The sequence below is a fragment of the Triticum aestivum genome, chromosome 2B (assembly GCF_018294505.1).
Source record: "Triticum aestivum cultivar Chinese Spring chromosome 2B, IWGSC CS RefSeq v2.1, whole genome shotgun sequence".
Lineage (NCBI taxonomy): Eukaryota > Viridiplantae > Streptophyta > Magnoliopsida > Poales > Poaceae > Triticum > Triticum aestivum.
The window spans coordinates 461,700,324-461,716,966 of record NC_057798.1 but is presented as its reverse complement, the minus strand read 5'-3'; the positions used below and the strand labels follow the sequence as shown (position 1 = coordinate 461,716,966).

General features: G+C 45.5%; 1 pseudogene; it reads left to right on the top strand.

Annotated features, from left to right (window-relative positions):
- The window catches only part of LOC123041400 (ubiquitin-like modifier-activating enzyme atg7), a 35,910-nt pseudogene that overhangs the window by 2,148 nt on the left and 17,119 nt on the right, over positions 1–16,643 (top strand).

Sequence of the window (16,643 nt, the reverse complement as noted above, 5' to 3'; positions counted from 1 at the left end):
GTGGTGTTTGTACGTAAGTTATTAGGTCTGTGGTGCATGTATTACCATGCTATTTGCACAGAAGTTATCGGGGGTACGTTTTCAACATTTTTTTTCCCGTGTCGAAGTTATCACGGTGTTTGCATGTAAGTTATCATCTCTATAGTGTGTAAACTACCATGATATTTCCTTAGAAGTTACCGGGGTATGTTTTAACAACTTATTTTCTTGGGTCAAAAGTTACCGCGGTGTTTGCGCGTAAGTTATCAGGTCTGCAGTGCGTAAATTACCATGCTATTTAAATGGAAGTTATCCTGGAATGTTGCAATAACTTTTTTTCCCATATCAAAGTTTGTGTAGATACAAAGTAGTTATCAACGTAGAGATTAAGTAGTTACCAAGTGTGTAGTATGGACGGTGCAATTGTGTAACTAAAATTTTGGCATTGTTGATAATTGTAGCATATGCCATTGGGTAACTACATAGTTGCCACGGAGGCTAGGTAGACCACACCCTTTGGATTTGGCGAGAATTACCGGCATCCACCTTGTCTTTGGGGCATCGTGCAAAATTCAGCCTACAACAAAGTCTTCTCATGTAGTGTTAAGCACCAACAAAAAAGTTAACACAAAAATATAACCAGTGACCGAGCCGGTCAAACTCCCAATTTGCTGGTTCCATCCTATGCATTCGTTGACAAAGCAACGCCTCTACCGCAGCGGTTACGAGTGCACGTTCAATTCGCGAGGTCGCGGGATCGAGCTCCCACTGGCCTGCTTTATAATATATATATATGGATGTTTTGCAAAATAAATCTTTTTTCTTTCAACTCTTATTAAAAAAATATTGGTGGCCCGTGCGGCAGCAAGGAGTCGAACTCGCGATCTTCCAAAGGAAGGCAGGTCGTGTGAGCACTGCTACAATAAGCACTGCATGTAGGCTACTGTGAAACTAGATATATTTAGAGGTAATTGAATTCAAAATTCATTAAAAAAATTCGGGCAAAAATAATCCGGAACCGCTGAGATTTTCTGAAAACCAGATTTTCTGGCCCCTACCAAAAAAAAAACTTGGTCCTCACTCAGGAGGTATCGAGTTTGAATCCCACCTGTAGGGCAATTTTTTGCACTATAAAGTCTAGAAAAGGAAACGAACGGAAAACTAACTACGGGGAGGTACCAGCAGAATTTGTGAGTAACCGCCAAAAAATCAGGCAGGTGGTGCGGTAGAAGCGAACAAAAATCAATAAAGAAAAGCGGGACCATTAGATGCGGATCGTGCGGCTCTCTAGTCGTTCGGAGGTATCTTTAAAATTAAGGCTGGTTAGCTTTTTCATATTACAAAATTATTAATACGATTAGTAGCTATCTATACACTCTGGCTCCTTTATTGCCATTTCTAAGATTTCATATTTGTAGCTTCTTTTCTTCTTTTTGCTTGCTTTGGTGAGAGGGATGTCACCCTTGTTTATAGTTCTACAATGTAGATACTGCCATGTGGCAATAATTATCCAAACCCTACGGTAGATATTATCTCTACTCTAGAACTCTCCCCAATTATCTCCTTCCCACAATATAAGATCGTTTTGCATGCTATGTTAGCTTGCAAAACGGTCTTATATTATGTGAAGTATGGAGTATTTCTTATGCATGAATATTTAAGATCCCATACCTAAAATATCTAGATCTAGGCTTTTTCTAACAACAGGATTCTCCTCCAAAAGATCTACACCATGATTAGTCTCTAGTATTTTTCTCAAATCCTCCTCATGTATAATACGCAAAAATATTATATCTTATTGCAACTTTCTCAATCGAACCTTCCATATATGCATTGCTTATTTCTCAACACTTTTATTTGGTAATGCAGCTCCTGTTTGGATTTTATGATCATGGATGTCATCAAGATTACCCTGGCCGGGCTCTTAGAAACTACATTGCATTCCTGAGCCTGCGGTGGAAAATCGAGAAAGTTCAGTTCTTGTGCTACAGAAAGACGTGGGGAACCTGATATAGAGAAGTCCCTTATTGGTGAAGCATCATTTGCAGCACCTCATGGTATTATGATCGATATGAATAAGATCTTTACAATCTCATTAGTAATTGTTTTTAACATCAGTTGTGATTATTGGCTGGGATGGCTCTGATTACACTAGTAGAAAAAGGGTCAAACGTGAAGCATATTAGTGCCGGTTTGTATTTGAGCCGGCACAAATGTATACATTAGTGCCGGTTCCAACGGCTAGCCGGGCCGCTCTCAATAGTATCGGTTCGTGGCTAACCTTTAGCACCGGTTCGTGCCACGAACCGGTACTAATGAGAGTGGTGGCAGGATGTTGTCAGTCTGGGCCCCCTCCAGCACCTTTAGTACCGGTTCTTGGCATGAACTGGTACTAAAGGTCGTCCTACATAAACCCTTCGTCCACCCGAGCTCGCTCTGTTCTTCCCCTTTTCCCTCTCCTCTCTGTTCTTCCCCTCTTCCTCTCGTGCTCATCACACATTTTGCCCAAAATTTGTCAAGATTTGAAGGCCCCCATCCATTCAAATGATCACAAAGGTTAGCAACTTTGTCCTTTCATCTCTCATTGCTAGATTAGCTCTTGCAATGCTTTATATAGTTATTAATTTGTGAGTTTAGTAATTTGGGAGAAAATATATATATGTGCTAGTATTTGATTTATATGCAATTTGAGGTTAAAATAACACTTAATTTGCATATGTAGGTGTGGTTTACTTAGTGCCTTCTAAATCTCCGCCGTAACCACCGTCGATCGCCCGCACCGTCCCGTCGCCGGCACCACCTTGTGGTGAGCCTCTTGTTCATGAAATTTTATATAAAAAATTGATGTTTGTGTGATTTGGATATATAGTTACTCGTATAATAATTATCTTACCCGTACGTTATTTGTTATACATAGTGCCATGGTTTTGATATCCGTCCCCGTCGGCCCTCGTTCTTGTTATGATTCGGATGTGGTATATTCTCTTTTAAAACTATTTGTTGCATTTCGTGTTTATGACAAATTATGCCCATCAAGTTGACATAGATATTTTTATCTAGGAGGTATGTGAACCGGAAATTCCAACCGACCCTATTGTCGAGAGGTTAAATTTAGTTGAAAGAGAAAACGAGTACTTGAAAGAAAAATTGAAAAGAATTGAGGGGGAGAAGATGGAATTGGAGTTGCATCTTGCCGATGTCGTCGATGATCACAAGATCAAGAAGGAGAAAATGCGCTTGAAGATTAGAAAGATTAGAAAATATGCCATCGATAGTGAGGCTTGGTATCATTATGCTGTTGGATCAATTGTTACCTTAGTTGCGATCTTGATCGCATTTGTTGTTGCATTTAAATGCTTTAGCTAGAGAGTTATTTGTTTGTTGCATTTAAGTGTTGTATGAACTTTATGTATGAACTTGTATTAATTTGGTCTATTCGGTGTTGTGTAATGAAGATGAGCCGGCAATGGATGTACGATGACCGATGCTCTCCCCAGTTCGTTGAGGGCATGCATACTTTTCTACTTGCGGCTGAGGCAAACAAGCGGGCGGATGGTTTTATGCCTTGTCCATGTGCTGGCTGTAAGAATGGTCGCAATCACTCTACGTCAAGAACCATTCACGTCCACCTGTTTGAGTCCGGTTTTATGCCCCACTATAATGTTTGGACCAAGCACGGAGAAAGAGGGGTTATGATGGAAGACAATGAAGAAGAAGAGGACGACGACATCTATCCTGGCCATGGGTTCCCTGAATACGATGATACACCAATGGGGGAAGAAGCTGAGCCGGTAATGCGGGAAGAAGCTGAGTCGGCAATGCGGGAAGAAGCTGAAGAAGAGGCATTAGATGAGCCCGTTGATGATCTAGGTCGGGCCATTGCCGATGCAAAGAGAAACTGCGCAAGTGATTTGGAGAAGAAGAAGTTGCAGCGCATGTTAGAGGATCACAAAAAATTGTTGTACCCGAATTGCGTAGGTGATAAGAAAAAGCTGGGCATCACACTGGAATTGCTGCAATGGAAGGCAGAGAATGGTGTATCTGACAAGGGATTTGGAAAGTTGCTGGTAATGATAAAGGATATGCTTCCAAAGGACAACGAATTGCCCGAGAGTACGTACGAAGCAAAGAAGGCTGTCTGCCCTCTAGGGTTAGAGGTGCAGAAGATACATGCATGCCCTAATGATTGCATCCTCTACCGCGGTGAGTACGAGGATTTGAACGCTTGCCCGGTATGTGGTGCATTGCGCTATACGATCAGCCGCGATGAGCATGGTGATGTCGAGGGCGAGCGCCCCAAGAAGAAGATTCCTGCCAAGGTGATGTGGTATTCTCCTATAATACCACGGTTGAAACGTTTGTTCCAAAATAAAGAGCATGCCAAGGCGATGCGATGGCACAGAGAAGACTGTAAGAAAGACGGAAAGTTGAGAGTACCCACTGACGGGTCGCAGTGGAGAAAAATCGAAAGAAAGTACGGGAAGGAGTTTGCAGATGACGCAAGGAGCGTATGGTTTGGTCTAAGCGCAGATGGCATTAATCCTTTTGGGGAGCAGAGCAGCAACCATAGCACCTGGCCAGTGACTCTATGTTTGTATAACCTTCCTCCTTGGTTGTGCATGAAGCGGAAGTTCATTATGATGCCAGTGCTCATCCAAGGCCCTAAACAACCCGGCAACGACATTGATGTGTACCTAAGGCCATTAGTTGAAGAACTCTTACAACTGTGGAATCGAACAGGTGTACATGCATGGGATGAGCACAAATAGGAAGAATTTGACCTAAAGGCATTGCTGTTCGTGACCATCAATGATTGGCCTGCTCTCAGTAACCTTTCAGGACAGACAAACAAGGGATACCACAGATGCACGCACTGTTTGGATGATACCGACAGTATATATTTGAATAGTTGTAAGAAGAATGTGTACCTGGGACATCATCGATTTCTTCCGAGCAGGCATCCCGTAAGAAAGAAAGGCAAGCATTTCAAAGGTGAGGCGGATCACCGGACGAAGCATCGCCACTGTACTGGTGCTGATGTACATGATATGGTCAAGGATTTGAAGGTGATATTTGGAAAGGGTCCTGGCAGACAACCTGTTCCAAAGGACGCTGACGGACGCGCACCCATGTGGAAGAAGAAATCTATATTTTGGGACCTGCCATATTGGAAAGACCTAGAGGTCCGCTCCGCAATCGACGTGATGCACGTGTTGGAAATATGCCCTAGAGGCAATAATAAAAGTATTATTATATTTCTATGTTCATGATAATTGTCTTTTATTCATGCTATAACTGTATTATCCGGAAATCGTAATACACGTGTGAATACAAAGACCACAATATGTCCCTAGTGAGCCTCTAGTTGACTAGCTCGTTGTGATCAACAGATAGTCATGGTTTCCTGGCTATGGGCATTGGATGTCGTTGATAACGGGATCACATCATTAGGAGAATGATGTGATGGACAAGACCCAATCCTAAGCATAGCACAAAGATCGTATAGTTCGTTTGCTAGAGCTTTGCCAATGTCAAGTATCTCTTCCTTTGACCATGAGAGCGTGTAACTCCTGGATACCGCAGGAGTGCTTTGGGTGTATTAAACGTCACAACGTAACTGGGTGACTATAAAGGTGCACTACAGGTATCTCCAAAAGTATCTATTGTTTTATGCAGATCGAGACTGGGATTTGTCACTCCGTATGACGGAGAGGTATCTCTGGGCCCACTCGGTAATGCATCATCATAATGAGCTCAAGGTGACCAAGGTGTTGGCCACGGGATCATGCATTACGGTACGAGTAAAGTGACTTGCCGGAAATGAGACTGAACAAGGTATTGGGATACCGACGATCGAGTCTCGGGCAAGTAACGTACCGATTGACAAAGGGAATTGTATACGGGGTTTGATCGAATCCTCGACATCGTGGTTCATCCGATGACATCATCGAGGAGTATGTGGGAGCCAACATGGGTATCCAGACCCCGCTGTTGGTTATTGCCCGAGAGTGGTCTCGGTCATGTCTGCATGTCTCCCGAGCCCGTAGGGTCTACACACTTAAGGTTCGGTGACGCTAGGGTTGTTAGGAAGACTAGTATGTGACTATCGAATGTTGTTCGGAGTCCCGGATGAGATCCAGAACGTCACGAGGAGTTCCGGAATGGTCCGGAGGTAAAGTTTTATATATGGGAAGTTGTTAAACGGGCACCGGAAAGTTTCGGGGTCATACCGGTATTGTACCGGGACCACCGGAAGGGTTCCGGGGGTCCTCCGGGAGGGGCCACCCCTCCCGGGGGGCCACTTGGGCTGCGTGGGGATAGCAGCCAGCCCCTAGTGGGCTTGGCGCACCCCCCCTTGGGCCCATGCGCCTAGGGTTGGGGGGAAAACCCTAAAGGGGGCGCACCCCCCTTGCTTGGGGGGCAAGCCCCCCACCCCTTGGCCGTCGCCCCCCCCCTAGGGTTTCCCTAGAGGGCCGGCACCCCTTGCCCCTTCTCCTATATATAGAGAGGTGAGGGGAGGGCTGCTGTACACCACAACTCAAGGCGCAGCCCCTCCCCTCCCCAACACCTCTCCTCCTCCGTACGTGCTCGACGAAGCTCTGTTGGAATACTGCTGCACCAACTGCACCACGCCGTCGTGCTGCCCTTGGAGCTGCCTTCCTCAACCTCTCCTTCCTCCTTGCTGGATCAAGACGGAGGAGACGTCTCCCGTCCCGTACGTGTGTTGAACGCGGAGGTGTTGTCCGTTCAGCACTTGGACATCGGTGATCCGAATCACGTTCGAGTACGACTCCATCATCACCATCTCCTTGGCAAGCTTCCGCTCGTGATCTACAAGTGGTATGTAGATGCAAACTCTCTCCCTTGACTCGTTGCTTAGATGAACTCATAGATGGATCTTGGTGAAACCGTAGGAATTTTTTTTAATTTTCTGCAACGTTCCCCAACAGTGGCATCATGAGCTAGGTCTATGCGTAGTTCTCTTTGCACGAGTAGAACACAATTTTGTTGTGGGCGTGGATCTTGTCAACTTGCTTGCCCCTACTATTCTTTTTCTTGCTTCGGCGGTATTGTGGGATGAAGCGGCCCGGACCAACCTTACACGTACGCTTACGTGAGACCGGTTCCACCGACTAACATGCACTAGTTGCATAAGGTGGCTGGCGGGTGTCTGTCTCTCCCACTTTAGTTGGAGCGGATTTGATGAAAAGGGCCCTTATGAAGGGTAAATAGAAGTTGACAAAATCACGTTGTGGTTATTCGTAGGTAAGAAAACGTTCTTGCTAGAACCCAACTGCAGCCACGTAAAAGATGCAACAACAATTAGAGGACGTCTAACTTGTTTTTGCAGCGATTGATCATGTGATGTGATATGGCCAGAAGTTGTGATGAATGATGAATTGTGATGTATGAGATCATGTTCTTTGTAATAGGATTCACGACTTGCATGTCGATGAGTATGACAACCGGCAGGAGCCATAGGAGTTGTCTTTATTTTTTGTATGACCTGCGTGTCATTGAAGAACGCCATGTAACCTACTTTACTTTATTGCTAAACGCGTTAGTCATAGAAGTAGAAGTAGTCGTTGGCGTGACAACTTCATGAAGACACGATGATGGAGATCATGATGATGGAGATCATGGTGTCATGCCGGTGACAAGATGATCATGGAGCCCCGAAGATGGAGATCAATGGAGCTATATGATATTGGCCATATCATGTCACAACTATATAATTGCATGTGATGTTTATTATGTTTATGCATCTTGTTTACTTAGGACGACGGTAGTAAATAAGATGATCCCTTACAAAATTTCAAGAAGTGTTCTCCCCTAACTGTGCATCGTTGCTACAGTTCGTCGCTTCTAAGCACCACGTGATGATCGGGTGTGATGGATTCTTACGTTCACATACAACGGGTGTAAGACAGTTTTACACAGCGAAAACACTTAGGGTTAACTTGACGAGCCTAGCATGTGCAGACATGGCCTCGGAACACGGAGACCGAAAGGTCGAACATGAGTCGTATGGAAGATACGATCAACATGAGAATGTTCACCGACGATGACTAGTCCGTCTCACGTGATGATCGGACATGGCCTAGTCGACTCGGATCGTGTAACACTTAGATGACTAGAGGGATGTCTAATCTAAGTGGGAGTTCCTAATTTGATTAGAACTTAATTATCATGAACTTAGTCTAAAGCCTTTGCAAATATGTCTTGTAGATCAAATGGCCAACGCTCATGTCAACATGAACTTCAACGCGTTCCTAGAGAAAACCAAGCTGAAAGATGATGGCAGCAACTATACGGACTGGGTCCGAAACCTGAGGATCATCCTCATAGCTGCCAGGAAACAATATGTCCTAGAAGGACCGCTAGGTGACGCTCCCGTCCCAGAGAACCAAGACATTATGAATGCTTGGCAGTCTCGTGCTGATGATTACTCCCTCGTTCAGTGCGGCATGCTTTACAGCTTAGAACCGGGGCTCCAAAAGCGTTTTGAGCATCACGGAGCATATGAGATGTTCGAAGAGCTGAAACTAGTTTTCCAAGCTCACGCCCGGGTCGAGAGATATGATGTCTCCGACAAGTTCTACAGTTGTAAGATGGAGGAAAACAGTTCTGTTAGTGAGCACATCCTGAAGATGTCTGGGTTGCACAACCGTATGACCCAGCTGAACATTAACCTCCCAGATGAGGCGGTCATTGACAGAATCCTCCAGTCGCTCCCACCAAGCTACAAGAGCTTTGTGATGAACTACAACATGCAGGGGATGGAAAAGACCATTTCTGAAGTGTTCTCAATGCTGAAGTCAGCAGAGGCTGAAATCAAGAAAGAACATCAAGTGTTGATGGTCAATAAGACCACTAAGTTCAAGAAGGGCAAGGGTAAGAAGAACTTCAAGAAGGACGACAAGGAGGTTGCCGCGCCTGGTAAGCCAGTTACCGGGAAGAAGTCAAAGAATGGACCCAAGCCTGAGACTGTGTGCTTTTATTGCAAGGGGAAGGGTCACTGGAAGCGGAACTGCCCCAAATACTTGCGGATAAGAAGGCCGGCAACACCAAAGGTATATTTGATATACATGTAATTGATGTGTACCTTACCAGTACTCGTAGTAACTCCTGGGTATTTGATACCGGTGCCGTTGCTCATATTTGTAACTCACAGCAGGAGCTGCGGAATAAACGGAGACTGGCGAAGGACGAGGTGATGATGCGCGTTGGGAATGGTTCCAGAGTCGATGTGATCGCCGTCGGCACGCTGCCTCTACATTTACCTACGGGATTAGTTTTGAACCTTAATAATTGTTATTTAGTGCCAAGTTTGAGCATGAACATTGTATCTGGATCTCGTTTAATACGAGATGGCTACTCATTTAAGTCCGAGAATAATGGTTGTTCAATTTATATGAGAGATATGTTTTATGGTCATGCTCCGATGGTCAATGGTTTATTCTTAATGAATCTCGAGCGTAATATTACACATGTTCATAGTGTAGATGCCAAAAGATGTAAAGTTGATAACGATAGTCCCACATACTTGTGGCACTGCCGCCTTGGTCACATTGGTGTCAAGCGCATGAAGAAGCTCCATGCTGATGGACTTTTGGAGTCTCTTGATTATGAATCGTTTGACACATGCGAACCATGCCTCATGGGCAAAATGACCAAGACTCCGTTCTCCGGAACAATGGAGCGAGCAACCAACTTGTTGGAAATCATACATACCGATGTGTGCGGTCCAATGAGCGTTGAGGCTCGCGGAGGATATCGTTATGTTCTCACTCCCACTGATGACTTAAGTAGATATGGGTATGTCTACTTAATGAAACACAAGTCTGAGACCTTTGAAAAGTTCAAGGAATTTCAGAATGAGGTGGAGAATCAACATGACCGAAAGATAAAGTTCCTACGATCAGATCATGGAGGAGAATATTTAAGTCACGAATTTGGCACACACTTAAGGAAATGTGGAATCGTTTCACAACTCACGCCGCCTGGAACACCTCAGCGAAACGGTGTGTCCGAACATCGTAATCGCACTCTATTGGATATGGTGCGGTCTATGATGTCTCTTACCGATTTACCGCTATCATTTTGGGGATACACTCTAGAGACAGCTACATTCACTTTAAATAGGGCACCGTATAAATCCGTTGAGACGACACCGTATGAATTATGGTTTGGAAAGAAACCTAAGCTGTCGTTTCTAAAAGTTTGGGGATGCGATGCTTATGTCAAGAAACTTCAACCTGAAAAGCTCGAACCCAAGTCGGAAAAATGCGTCTTCATAGGATACCCTAAGGAAACTGTAGGGTATACCTTCTACTTAAGATCCGAAGGCAAGATCTTTGTTGCCAAAAACGGATGCTTTCTGGAAAAAGAGTTTCTCTCGAAAGAAGTAAGTGGGAGGAAAGTAGAACTCGATGAAGTACTACCTCTCGAACGGGAGAGTGGTGCAGCTCAGGAAAATGTTCCTGTGATGCCCACACCAACTGAAGAGGAAACCAATGATAATGATCAAGGTACTTCGGATCAAGTTGCTACTGAACTTCGTAGGTCCACAAGGACATGTTCCGCACCAGAGTGGTACGGCAACCCTGTCCTGGAAATCATGTTGTTAGACAACGGTGAACCTTCGAACTATGAAGAAGCGATGTCGGGCCCAGATTCCAACAAATGGCTAGAAGCCATGAAATCCGAGATAGAATCCATGTATGAAAACAAAGTATGGACTTTGACTGACTTGCCCAATGATCGGCGAGCGATAGAAAACAAATGGATCTTTAAGAAGAAGACGGACGTGGATGGTAATATCACCATCTATAAAGCTCGACTTGTCGCTAAGGGTTATCGACAAGTTCAAGGGATTGACTACGACGAGACATTCTCTCCCGTAGCGAAGCTTAAGTCCGTCCGAATCATGTTAGCAATTGCCGCATACTATGATTATGAGATATGGCAGATGGACGTCAAAACGGCATTCCTTAACGGGCATCTTAAGGAAGAGCTGTATATGATGCAGCCGGAAGGTTTTGTCGATCCTAAGAACGCTAGCAAAGTATGCAAGCTCCAGCGATCCATTTATGGGCTGGTGCAAGCATCTCGGAGTTGGAATATTCGCTTTGATGAGATGATCAAAGCGTTTGGGTTTATGCAGACTTATGGAGAAGCCTGCGTTTACAAGAAAGTGAGTGGGAGCTCTGTAGCATTTCTCATATTATATGTGGATGACATACTCTTGATGGGAAATAATATAGAATTTCTGGACAACATTAAGGCCTACTTGAACAAATGTTTTTCAATGAAGGACCTTGGAGAAGCTGCTTATATATTAGGCATCAAGATCTATAGAGATAGATCGAGACGCCTCATAGGTCTTTCACAAAGCACATACCTTGATAAGATTTTGAAAAAGTTCAAAATGGATGAGTCCAAGAAAGGGTTCTTGCCTATGTTACAAGGTGTGAGATTGAGCTCAGCTCAGTCACCGACCATGGCAAAAGATAAAGAAGAGATGAGTGTCATCCCCTATGCTTCAGCCATAGGATCTATTATGTATGCCATGCTGTGTACCAGACCTGATGTAAACCTTGCCATAAGTTTGGTAGCAAGATACCAGAGTAATCCCGGCAAGGAACACTGGACAGCGGTCAAGAATATCCTGAAGTACCTGAAAAGGACAAAGGACATGTTTCTCATTTATGGAGGTGACGAAGAGCTCGTCGTAAAGGGTTACGTCGACGCTAGCTTCGACACAGATCTGGATGACTCTAAGTCACAAACCGGATACGTGTATATGTTGAATGGTGGAGCAGTAAGCTGGTGCAGCTGCAAGAAGAGCGTCGTGGCGGGATCTACATGTGAAGCAGAGTACATGGCAGCCTCGGAGGCAGCGCATGAAGCTATTTGGGTGAAGGAGTTCATCACCGACCTAGGAGTCATACCCAATGCGTCGGGGCCAATCAAACTCTTCTGTGACAACACTGGAGCTATTGCCCTTGCTAAGGAGCCCAGGTTTCACAAGAAGACCAGGCACATCAAGCGTCGTTTCAACTCCATCCATGAAAATGTTCAAGATGGAGACATCGAAATTTGCAAAGTACATACGGATCTGAATGTCGCTGATCCGTTGACTAAACCTCTCTCGCGAGCAAAACATGATCAACACCAGAACTCTATGGGTGTTCGATTCATCACAATGTAACTAGATTAGTGACTCTAGTGCAAGTGGGAGACTGTTGGAAATATGCCCTAGAGGCAATAATAAAAGTATTATTATATTTCTATGTTCATGATAATTGTCTTTTATTCATGCTATAACTGTATTATCCGGAAATCGTAATACACGTGTGAATACAAAGACCACAATATGTCCCTAGTGAGCCTCTAGTTGACTAGCTCGTTGTGATCAACAAATAGTCATGGTTTCCTGGCTATGGGCATTGGATGTCGTTGATAACGGGATCACATCATTAGGAGAATGATGTGATGGACAAGACCCAATCCTAAGCATAGCACAAAGATCGTATAGTTCGTTTGCTAGAGCTTTGCCAATGTCAAGTATCTCTTCCTTTGACCATGAGAGCGTGTAACTCCTGGATACCGTAGGAGTGCTTTGGGTGTATCAAACGTCACAACGTAACTGGGTGACTATAAAGGTGCACTACAGGTATCTCTGAAAGTATCTATTGTTTTATGCGGATCGAGACTGGGATTTGTCACTCCGTATGACGGAGAGGTATCTCTGGGCCCACTCGGTAATGCATCATCATAATGAGCTCAAGGTGACCAAGGTGTTGGCCACGGGATCATGCATTACGGTACGAGTAAAGTGACTTGCCGGAAACGAGACTGAACAAGGTATTGGGATACCGACGATCGAGTCTCGGGCAAGTAACGTACCGATTGACAAAGGGAATTGTATACGGGGTTTGATCGAATCCTCGACATCGTGGTTCATCCGACGACATCATCGAGGAGTATGTGGGAGCCAACATGGGTATCCAGACCCTGTTGTTGGTTATTGCCCGAGAGTGGTCTCGGTCATGTCTGCATGTCTCCCGAGCCCGTAGGGTCTACACACTTAAGGTTCGGTGACGCTAGGGTTGTTAGGAAGACTAGTATGTGACTACCGAATGTTGTTCGGAGTCCCGGATGAGATCCCGGATGTCACGGGGAGTTCCGGAATGGTCCGGAGGTAAAGTTTTATATATGGGAAGTTGTTAAACGGGCACCGGAAAGTTTCGGGGTCATACCGGTATTGTACCGGGACCACCGGAAGGGTTCCGGGGGTCCACCGGGAGGGGCCACCCCTCCCGGGGGGCCACTTGGGCTGCGTGGGGATAGCAGCCAGCCCCTAGTGGGCTTGGCGCGCCCCCCCCTTGGGCCCATGCGCCTAGGGTTGGGGGGGAAACCCTAAAGGGGGCGCACCCCCCTTACTTGGGGGGCAAGCCCCCCACCCCTTGGCCGCCGCCCCCCCTAGGGTTTTCCTAGAGGGCCGGCCCCCCTTGCCCCTTCTCCTATATATAGAGGGGTGAGGGGAGGGCTGCTGTACACCACAACTCAAGGCGCAGCTCCTCCCCTCCCCAACACCTCTCCTCCTCCGTACGTGCTCGACGAAGCTCTATCGGAATACTGCTGCACCAACTGCACCACGCCGTCGTGCTGCCCTTGGAGCTGCCTTCCTCAACCTCTCCTTCCTCCTTGCTGGATCAAGACGGAGGAGACGTCTCCCGTCCCGTACGTGTGTTGAACGCGGAGGTGCTGTCCGTTCAGCACTTGGACATCGGTGATCCGAATCACGTTCGAGTACGACTCCATCATCACCATCTCCTTGGCAAGCTTCCGCTCGTGATCTACAAGTGGTATGTAGATGCAAACTCTCTCCCTTGACTCGTTGCTTAGATGAACTCATAGATGGATCTTGGTGAAACCGTAGGAAAATTTTTAATTTTCTGCAACGTTCCCCAACAGCACGTGACGAAGAATCTTTGCGTGACCCTGGTTGGCTTCTTGGGCGTGTATGGGAAGACAAAAGATACACCTGAGGCACGGGAGGACCAGCAACGTATGCACGAAGAAGACGACATACATCAGGGTCATGCAAGCTACGCTCTTACCAAAGAAGAGAAGGAAATCTTCTTTGAATGCCTGCTCAGTATTAAGGTACCGTCTGGCTTCTCGTCGAATATAAAGGGAATAATAAACATCGCAGAGAAAAAGTTCCAGAACCTAAAGTCTCATGACTGCCACGTGATTATGACGCAACTGCTTCCGGTTGCATTGAGGGGGCTTCTACCGGAAAACGTTCGATTAGCCATTGTGAAGCTATGTGCATTTCTCAATGCAATCTCTTAGAAGGTAATCGATCCAGAAATTATACCAAGATTACAGAATGATTTGGTGCAATGTCTTGTCAGTTTCGAGTTGGTGTTCCCACCATCCTTCTTCAACATCATGACACACGTCCTAGTTCACCTGTGCGAAGAGATTAACGTTTTGGGTCCTGTATTTCTACACAATATGTTCCCCTTTGAGAGGTTCATGGGAGTCTTAAAGAAATATGTTCATAACCGTGCTAGGCCAGAAGGAAGCATCTCCAAGGGCCATCAAAATGAGGAGGTCATTGAGTTTTGTATTGACTTTATTCCTGACCTTAAGCCGATTGGTGTTCCTGAATCGCGGCATAAGGGCAGACTGGATGGAAAAGGCACGCTAGGAGGGGAACAAATAATATGTATGGACGGACATTCTCTCACTGAAGCACACTACACAGTTCTACAGAATTCCGCCTTGGTGGCTCCGTATATGGATGAACACAAGAATTTGCTACACTCCAAACACCCGGAGCGGTCTGATGACTGGATTACACGTGAACAAACCAGGAGTTTCGCCAGCTGGTTGCAGACACGTACCATGCATGACACCTCTATTGAAGATGACCTGTACTTGCTGTCCCAGTTACCATCTTCGAATATAATGACTTTCAAAGGGTACGAGATAAATGGTAATACATTTTACACGATCGCCCAAGATAAGAAGAGCACCAACCAAAACAGTGGTATCCGCTTTGATGCAGAAACCAAGACGGGAAAGGAAACATATTATGGTTATATACAGGACATATGGGAACTTGACTATCGACGTGGTTTAAAGGTCCCTTTGTTTCGGTGCAAATGGATCAATATGACACGAGGCGGGGTAACGGAAGACCCGCGGTACGGAATGACAACAGTGGATCTCAACAATCTTGCATATGCAGACGAACCATTCGTCCTAGCTAATGATGTGGCACAGGTTTTCTATGTGAAGGACATGTCTATCAAGCCAAGAAAAAGAAAAGATAAGGAAGCGAATGCATCGTACGATGAGCCAAAGCGACACATAGTTCTTTTTGGGAAGAGAAACATCGTGGGAGTGGATGACAAGACAGACAAGTTAGAAGATTATGAAAAGTTTGATGAAATTGCTCCATTCACAGTGAATATTGACTCGAGCATCCCGTTAAATGATGAAGATTTTCCATGGTTACGACGCAAAGGAACACACGCGAAGAAAAAGTTTCACACCCAAAGATCTGGGATGTGATCGGCTTCACTAGCTATCATCACTTTCTTCTGTGTTTCGCACCGAGAGGGGAATCTCTGTAATAGTTAGGGTAGTTATGTGTTTTGGCATTTAAAACGCGAAGAAATTTTATGTGCAAACAAATTCTTTCATGCCTTTACTGATTTTTAAAGTTAAGTTATTCACAAACTAGTGATTCACACTAATTTCAAATAATTCAAAATTTAAACTATTCAAATTTGAAAACTACGGGCACTAACAGAAAGTTTGTAATTTTTTGTACCTACAACAAAAATGTTCACAAAGAAACTCTAAATACACAAAAAAACAACATAAAAATAAATAAAGCAAAATAATAATAAAAAAAGCCCTAACAGAAAGTTTGTAATTTTTTGTACCTAAAACAAAAATGTTCACAAAGAAACTCTAAATACACAAAAAAAACAACACAAAAATAAATAAAGCAAAAAATAAAATAAAAATAAGCCCGCCTACTAGGCCAGAGCGGCCTGCATACGACTAGAAACCCAACCTGTCGTTGGGCCAGGATGCAGGCCCGCAAAGGCCAAGTGGGCCGACAGGGCTGCAAAAAACATGTAGGCCCAGTAAGCCTGCTTTGGAGAGGAGCTCGAGAGAGCGACCGCACGGGGGTTTATAAACCAGTGCGGTCGCCCCTCGGCTAGCGAGGTGGGACTAAACTTGCCGCACCGCACCTGCGCCAGCGCACCCCCTTTAGTACTGGGTCGTGGCATAAACCGGTACTAAAGGCCCCCCTTTAGTACCGGTTTATGCCACGACCCGGTACTAAAGGGGGTCGCTTCCCGCCGCTTGGCTTGGCCAAAATAGACCTTTAGTATCGGTTGGTGGCTCCAACCGGTACTAAAGGTCCATCCTATATATACAATACTTGAAAATTTTCAGTTTCCCTCTGTTTCTTCCCTCTGTTTCCTCTCCCTCTCCGTCGCGCCGCCCTGCCCCGATCGACACCGTCCCCGTCGACGTCGCCGCCCCCGCCCCTCGTCGCCGACCCCGGCTGTCCCCGCCCCTCGTCGCCGCCGCCGTCGTCTCCGTCGCCGCCCCGGGCCTGC